We start from the raw sequence: 8,407 nt of genomic DNA on the forward strand, positions 1-8,407 counted from the left end.
GTCCCTGTAATTATCCCCTTTATACTGCCGACAGGAAGTGTCCCCCCCTCCCCCATCACACCCCCGGAGTCATAACAATCACTGATCCGAGGAGCTGACACTCTACACCCCCCCATGCTGGGTCCTCGGCGCGGGAGGGAGGAATGCGAGTTGGATGTTTGTGGTTTCCTCTCAGGTCGGAGTTCTGACATTTTACCCAAAAAGGGAAAAAAAGATTCTTCTACCCAATCTTCCCAGCCTGCACATCGACCTCCGCTATTACGTCACCTCCGCCTCCGCCATGTTTGATGAGGGAATCTCTTGCCAGCATCTCCACTCATCTGCCCTCTTTGCGTGCAGAGACCCCGCCTCCTCTCTATGCCCCGCCCTGGGTGATGTGTTGGCGGAGATTGCGCATTGTATAGATGAGATGTGTTGGGGACCTGAATGTAGATCACGTGGTGTCAGCGGGTTCTCTATGAGCCCTCAGCAGCCCAATATGTCATTGTCACTGCACCCCCCAATGTGACCCAAACTGAGTACAGAGGCCTGTGCTCCCCTTCCAGGGACCAATCCCTACAGATCACATTTACATCTCCATCCTCTGTATTTACTGTCCTCTCCATTCACTTCCATCACCATCCTCTGTATTCACGACTATCACCGTCCTTTCCATACACCTCCATCATTTGTAGAGAGGTTGTTGTGGTTGGAGGGGTGAGAGGTCCCGGGAGTTGTACACTGAGGAGAGGGGTCCCGGGAGTAGGGTTGCCACCTGTCCAGGATTCACCTGGACAGTCTGGGTTTTGAATGCTGTGTCCGGATTTCATGGCAGCAAAAACCCGGACACAGGATGTCAGGCAGACAGGGGCAACCAAAATGAATATAGGAGCTACTGGCCCCCCACTGAAAATAGTCTCAACTGTGATATTCACATATGAATGGGTGGCGCTATTTAAATATGAATAAGCCATGACTCATTCTCCCCCAAAAAGTATCTGCGCATCGTGTTCGGGTTTCGCTTGAAGAAAAGGTGGCAACCCTACCCGGGAGTTATACACAGAGGAGAGGGGTGAAGGGTCCCGGGAGTTGTAAACGGAGGAGAGGGGTCCCGGGAGTTGTACATGGAGGAGGGGACCTGGGAGTTGTACACGGAGGAGAGGGGTCTCGGGAGTTGTACACGGAGGAGAGGGGTCCCGGGAGTTGTACACAGAGGAGAGGGGACCCGGGAGTTGTACACGGAGGAGAGGGGTCCCGGGAGTTGTACACGGAGGAGAGGGGTCTCGGGAGTTGTACACGGAGGAGAGGGGTCCCGGGAGTTGTACACGGAGGTGAGGGGAGATGATTATTTGATGGTCTGATTGGAAAGTCTTGGGAGGCGATGACATTGCAGAACGCGGGGGCGGTGGTGGTTCTGGGGGCAGAGGGCAGACATCACTGTGGAGTCTCTCCTCGGCCTCACCCGCCCCATCTATTATTAAATACATTTCCTGCCGCCTCCATTATGAGGAATTTATAGCGGAGGTCGCGGAGGACATTGAGCGGTACATCTGAGGCCGTATAAAAGGTTTTCTATCGATTGGAAGGAAGCGTGGACGGCGGCCCAGAACCCTCCAGGAGATCCATGAGCTTCTCTATTCCAGGAAACACATCGATCGATCGGCGGGGAGGTCACATGATTTTTGTCTAGCAGCACGGGATTAACCCCTTGCTGGCGCACCTTTATGTCTCTCAGCACTCAGTCATTAGGGGACACCGGATCTTCCTTATATGGGCATAGCTGACTCTCCTAGGAGGTTGGACACTCAGCCTGGCACTGGGCACATCGCCATCTAGTGGCCATACACCTGTAAGTACTTCCTATAGTCATCCTCAGCCTGATGATTTGCTCTCCAGAGAATGGAAGCCGATTGGATCTTCTCCATTCCTAAACGCTTCTCCACCATCTACCCCACGGGTAGCCAAACTCCGGCCCTCCAGGTGTGGTGAAACTACAAATCCCATTATACATCTCTCTCCGGGAGTCATGTCTGTGGCTGTGAGAATCTTGCAATGCCTCATGAGATTTGTAGTTCCACCACAGCTGGAGGGCCGGAGTTTGGCTACCCCTGATCTACTCTCTCCTGCCTACTAGGGTAAGGGATGGTCTACCCCACCTTCCATGGAGCTGGTCGTAGCCCTCCTTACCATCTTGTCTTGATTTGTATTGTGATTGTAATGTCTGCCCTATATTGTAAAGCACTGCGCAAACTGTTGGCGCTATATAAATCCTGTATAATAATAATAATCAAGGTGACTTCCTGTGTGATTCCTGTCGGCCATCTTTAAGAGTTCCATAGAGAAGAGGCTGAAATCTATCTCTGGAGGAAGTATGGATCAGAGGTGGTTGTGTGACTGCAACGACTTACTGGATTCTGGGCGTTTGGTAGCCCACATTGTCCATAACAGAAAACCACGGCACCTTTTCAGACTGGGCTAGTGTAATGAGCGGTGTGCCTCAGGGTTCTGTGCTGGGTCCCATATTGTTCAACTTATTTATTAATGACATCGGGGAGGGTGTTAACAGCGATATTTCCGTGTTTGCGGATGACACCAAAATTGGGAGGGTAATAGACACGGACTTAGACACTATAACATTACAGGAGGACCTGGATAAAATAGGGGAGTGGGCATTAATGTGGCAGATGAGGTTTAATGTCGATAAATGCAAAGTAATGCACTTTGGAATTAAAAATAAACAAATGGGTTATACAATTATGGGTATGCCGCTGGGGAAGTCAGAAATGGAGAAGGATTTGGGGGTCATTGTAGACCACAAACTGAAAGGTAGTTTGCAGTGCCAGGCTGCTGTAAACAAAGCTAGCAGGGTCTTGTCCTGTATTAAAAAGGGGATGTATTGCAGGGACAAGTCTATAATTTTGCCACTTTATAGATCATTGGTTCGACCTCATCTGGAGTACGCGGTCCAGTTCTGGTCACCAGTACTAAGAAAAGATGTCCTTGAGTTGGAAAAAGTCCAGCGAAGGGCAACCAAACTAATTAGGGGTATGGAGGACCAGAGCTACGAGACGAGGCTACTAAATTTAAACATGTTCACATTAGAGGTGAGGAGATTAAGGGGGGATATGATTTCCATGTACAAAATGTTTAATGGTGGTAGCAACATTAGCGATAAACTGTTTAAAATTAACTCCGTTACAAAAACTAGAGGCCATCACCTAAAATTGATGGAAAAAAAATTCCAGCACAAGGGGCGAAGGGGGTTCTTCACAGTAAGATCAGTTAGGGTCTGGAACTCACTGCCACAGGCGGTGATTTCAGCAAATAATGTGGAATTGTTCAAGAAACTTTTGGACGATTTCTTAAGGGACCGTAATATACAGGGGTACAGGTAATATACAGGGGTACGGGTAATATACAGGGGTACAGGCACTCCTAGAATGAGATCCTAATAGGTTGGACTTGATGGACTAATGTCTTTATTCAACCTCAAATACTATGTAACTATGTAACTAAGCCAAACTGGAGAGTGGATCCGCTTGTGCTATCTGCATGTGTGAGCCCCTAAAAGGGCCGAGGTGAAGAGTTCAAGTAGACCCAGCAGGTCTTCACCAGAGCACCCCGCAAGCAATTATGGACCTTACTAATGGATGTACCAGGTTGCCGGTCATTTCAGTGACTGCCTTTCCTAATGACCTGATCACTATGAGCTTCAGACTTGTACACCCGTCTGTCTGTGGCTCGCTTTGCTCTCCTTGAGAAACTTTGTTTGGCTGGTCAATTGCCTGAAGTCTTCTCCGGTCTCCAAGTAGTGCATAGAGTACTGGCAAAGGGTTCTTCTGCCTGAAGAAAGCTCTGTGGGTTCAAATCTAGAACATCTGGATGCAGCGTGTGTACTCTCGATGCAGGTGGGTCCTTGGACTTATGGTTTCATCCTCCGAGGTGGTATCCTTCATGCAGTTCCTCACCCAGACTCTAGAAGAGACATACTGGCCGGGTGGGAGAGATCTCCACTCTTCTGGACAGGGAGATTCCACTTCTACTGTGGAGGCTCTGAGTTGGTTTCCTACAACATCTCAAGGTTTTTCTGCTACTCTGTTGGGAGATCCTCACACTGAATACAAGCCTCTTTGGCTGTGGAGGTGTTCTTCACACCCTGTCAGTGCAGGAGGAATCCAAGCTATAGACCTGCTTGAGATCTGGGTTCTATGTCTGTCACTCCTGCATTAGAAACAACGGTTAGTTGCCACAAAGTGAGGATTCAGCCCACCAATGTCACAGTGGTGGTGCACATAAATCATCAGGGTGTCAAAAGAATCGGGACTGCATTGTGAGAGGTAAACCACATTTCTTGCTATTGAAAGTCTGGTCCTGGTTTTTTTGGTGGCCCACATACCAGGACTGGAGAACTGGTTGAAGGACTTTAGGAGTCATTAGTGTCGTAATCCAAGAAAGTGTTTGTTTGTTTTTGCCAGGAAGTATTTCATCAGGTTTGTCACTGGTGGGAGAAGCCAGATGTGGATCTGGAGATGCTCCACCACAATCCAAAGGTAAATAGGTTCATCACCAGAGCAAGAAACCCAGAAGGTATGTCCACTAATTTCTGATAGCTCCTGGTACTCTGGTCTAGTTTGGTTGCAAAGGAATCAGGTTGATATGACCGTCTGTATCAAGGCCTAAACCTCCCATTTGCTTCTCTGTTGCTGGCTTTAATGGCGTTGCTATTGAAGCACTGGTGCTAAGAGTGAGGTCTCCATAAGGCAGTGATTTCTAACATACTGTGGGTCAGCAAGCCCTTTTCTCACAAGCTATAGTACCACACCTGAAAGATTTACTTATCCCCTAGGCCTGTTCAGTCTCTTGGGTTCCAAACTCTCTTCAATCAGGCATGGATCGGTGCTTGGTGCTGGCCACCATTACAGGACAGATAATGGCCTTGGTAGTCCTCTTCCAACTGCCTTTGGCTTTTCATTCTCTGGTCCATCAGTGTTGTCACATTGTTCCCATTGTCAACAGTCCTCTGACACCATGGACTCTCGACCTGTGCTCTCTGGACTTCAAAAAGTCCCCCTTTGAACTGTTACAAGAGCCCCCTCTTATGACCTGGCCTCAGAAAGCGGCTTTTTTTGTTTGTTACCTTCACTTTGGCGGCCAGGAGGGTCTGAACTTGAAGCCGTGTCTTGGAAGGTTCCTTTTCTTTTCCTTTATGGGATAACATATTCTTGATACCTAGGCCTTCCTTCTAGCCTAAGGTTGTGTCCTCCTTCCACCTCAATGAGGAAATTGGGCTTCCTTTTTTCTTTCCATCACTCTCTAAACCAAAAGGATATTGCAGCACGCATGCCTAGACGTGTACAGAAATATAAACTGATGGTTATGTGGCCACTGGAGAACAAAACATTCACGTCTCGGCTAGATAGTGCTAGACTACATCTCCCATGAGACAGAGCAACCCCATGTGACTTTCTTCAAGGCTTCGTTTTGCCTGAGCATGTTGTAGAAGCTACACTAAGGAGCAGGTGAGCCAGGCTGCTTCCAAGAAGTACATCTGTGGTAAGAAGGTTCATCTCATGTAATGGGCCTTATGCAGACATCTGCAGACATATGCAGTCTCCCGCTATTAGATAGCGGCTCCCGGCCGCCCGGGAGAGAAACACTTCCTCCCGGAAAGGTTTAATCTGCTCGATAGAGCAGAGTAAACCTTTCCCTGCGATCGTTTTCTTTTTTCTTTTCTGACATCGGGAGCCGTGGCCCGCCCTCAGTCAGAAAAGAAAAAAAAAAAAGGCATAGGAATGCATAGCTAGATTCCTATTGGCTATTTCACTTTGCAACAGCCAATAGCAAACTGGCTAATGCAACCGCCCTCTGTTGCTGTCAATCAGCAGAGGGGGACCTGAATTTTTCTATCAGGTCCTCTTCTGGTGATTGAAAGCAGCAGAGGGCGGGTGCAATAGCTAGTTTGCTATAGGCTATTGCAAAGTGAAATAGCCAATAGGAATCTAGCTATGCATTCTTATGTCTTTTTTTTTTTATTCTGACAACTGCAACTGGCAGAATACTAAAAAAAAAAAAAAGAAAAAAAAAGCCTGCAGATAGCAAGGAAGTTATTGCTTCCTGTGCTATCAGCCATCATTTCAGGGGGGTGCTCTCAGGGGTAAGAGGGCACCTCCCTGAAATGTGAGGGACACCTCCCTGAAATTGCTTCTTTCAGGTTGGGATCCCTGCTTATGTGAGTATAACAAAACAACAAAAAGCATCCAGAGTGAAGAAGTTGTGTCACATCTTCTCCATTTCCACACAATGAGAGTGATTATGTTATATTGTGAGGTCTCTGAGGAACTCTGGGTGGTGTGTCAGCCTTCCTGGACTTCAGAGAGAGACACAAGAAGAGCCATTTCATAGCCGACCTAAAATACACCAAAGGGGCAAGGGGAAAAAAAGGAAGAGGACATCATTTAACGTGTCCTCCGTATGTAAGGAGTTACTGCCATTGAATAAGCATAAAGCCAATGAAGTCTGAACTCCCATTGTGCTTGTTCCAGGTCAGGAGCTTACTCTGACCGGATCAAGATGGCAGGCCTGGGGGCAGCACCTTTTTCAACAACGTCTCCAGAAGCAACCTCCGACAGTCCCTCAGCACAATCTTCATCTACAAAGATATATTCAACTGATGCACTTCGGTGGTGTCAGTGAAGATCAGGCCTGACATTTTTGGAAGCTGTAGAGAGAGACCACAAAACATGATAAAGTGTCCCATACTTCCTGGCTTCCTTTCCGCCTTCCAGCCTCCCGGTCATCATAACTTTCTTTCTTCTTGCCTACAGTACTCCTTGTGACGGACTGAACCGTCACTGGGGCTGCTGGAGGAGCCTGAGGGGTAGCCTCCTTCCTGCTATGGACCTAGAACTATGGAGACCCCCCTCAGACCTCTTGGGGTTACCTGGAACCATTCTACTAGGTTCATGTATGGAGTGAAAATACTGCATGTTTCCCCTGACATGACATTTAAGTGACCCTGTGTTCATTATAGGCAGCAGGCTGTCTGGAGGGGCCATTGTTTAGAGCAGTGGTTCTCAAGCTGTGTAACCTCAGGACCCACATTTGTCCTTGGTTAGTAAGTCATGACCCAAGTCGCAGCGCATTGGAACGCACGGCATTGGGGCACCGCGCATTCCGGTGCGGGCGATCAAACTGCGGGCAGGAGGTATGTTTGGGGTGCCATTCAAATGAATGGCAATGCAGCACAACTCCCTCACCAGAATTTGCGGTAGGTGCGATTTTGCATGGCACAACGTGGCAAATAACACTCTGTACTAGTGTGAACGGACCCTCAAAAACACTGAGAGACACACACACAAGCACAGACACATGTTAGACCACCTCTCAGGGATTTGTAGAAATTGGGGGGATGGTTAGACCACCTGTCAGGTTCTTTTGGTTGTCCATGTGCCTGTTGGAGAGGTTCACCTCCCCAACAGGCAGAAATTGAATTTGCTGAAACAGGAAATCTGCCAATGGGGACACCTGTTCCAGTGACAACTCAGGAAGGGGATTCCCTTTTCCCTCTGGAGAGATCTCTTCTCACTTCCTCCAAGACTTCCCAGCAGGTCAGAGACATGGGTTCTAACCATTCCCTAATCCTTGGTTGGCTATAGGTCCACTCTTAAACAAGGAGACATACAGCAGGTCAGATATCCATGGTTGAATATTGGAATATTGTGTTTTCTCCTGTAATGTTCCCCGCGGTCTGGGATATGCCGGGCCTCGTATATTCAAGTCTTCTGCGTCACTGATAATGACCAAACTGGTTCCCACTTTCCAACCTGTCAGTTGGATTGTGATTGGACAGTAAACCATCCCCCCTCCCCCCTGGAGACCCCAAATGTTCCAGAAATAAACAGAAGAGCTTTGATTTCCAAGAATTTTATTTTCCTGAGATAGATAAAAGGGAACGGGGCCCATCGGAGCCCATAGGAGTGTGGCATACAAAAGAGGTCAGGCATTTCAGGAGGGTGCTCAGTAGTCATTTGAGTAAAGTGTAATGGACGCCAAGAGAGAACAGGTCACCCGCCTTGATTTTGGAAAGGACGATTGTACGAATAACTCTGCTTCTGACACAGGACTTGCTAAAGCAGCAACCTAGAGATTGTGATGGTGGACATGACTGTGGAATTTAAAACAATGAGGGCAGCACCAGGCTGGGGTACTAATGAGGTGTGCCTGTAGTGTGGGCCAAGCTTACTGTATACAACATTTAACTAGGACAGTGACCAACCTGGATCTGTGAAGGGGCCGAGACATCCTCACTCTGCCACAGTCTAAGGCTATGCTATCTCCCCATCTAGAAAAATGATGCGTTATGTTACCCTAGGACCGTATACAACATTTAACTAGGATAGGGATCAATCTGGATGTGTGAACGGGCGGA

Source organism: Nanorana parkeri, unplaced genomic scaffold (genome assembly GCF_000935625.1).
Source record: "Nanorana parkeri isolate BGI_ZX_2015 unplaced genomic scaffold, ASM93562v1 scaffold1119, whole genome shotgun sequence".
Taxonomy (NCBI): domain Eukaryota; kingdom Metazoa; phylum Chordata; class Amphibia; order Anura; family Dicroglossidae; genus Nanorana; species Nanorana parkeri.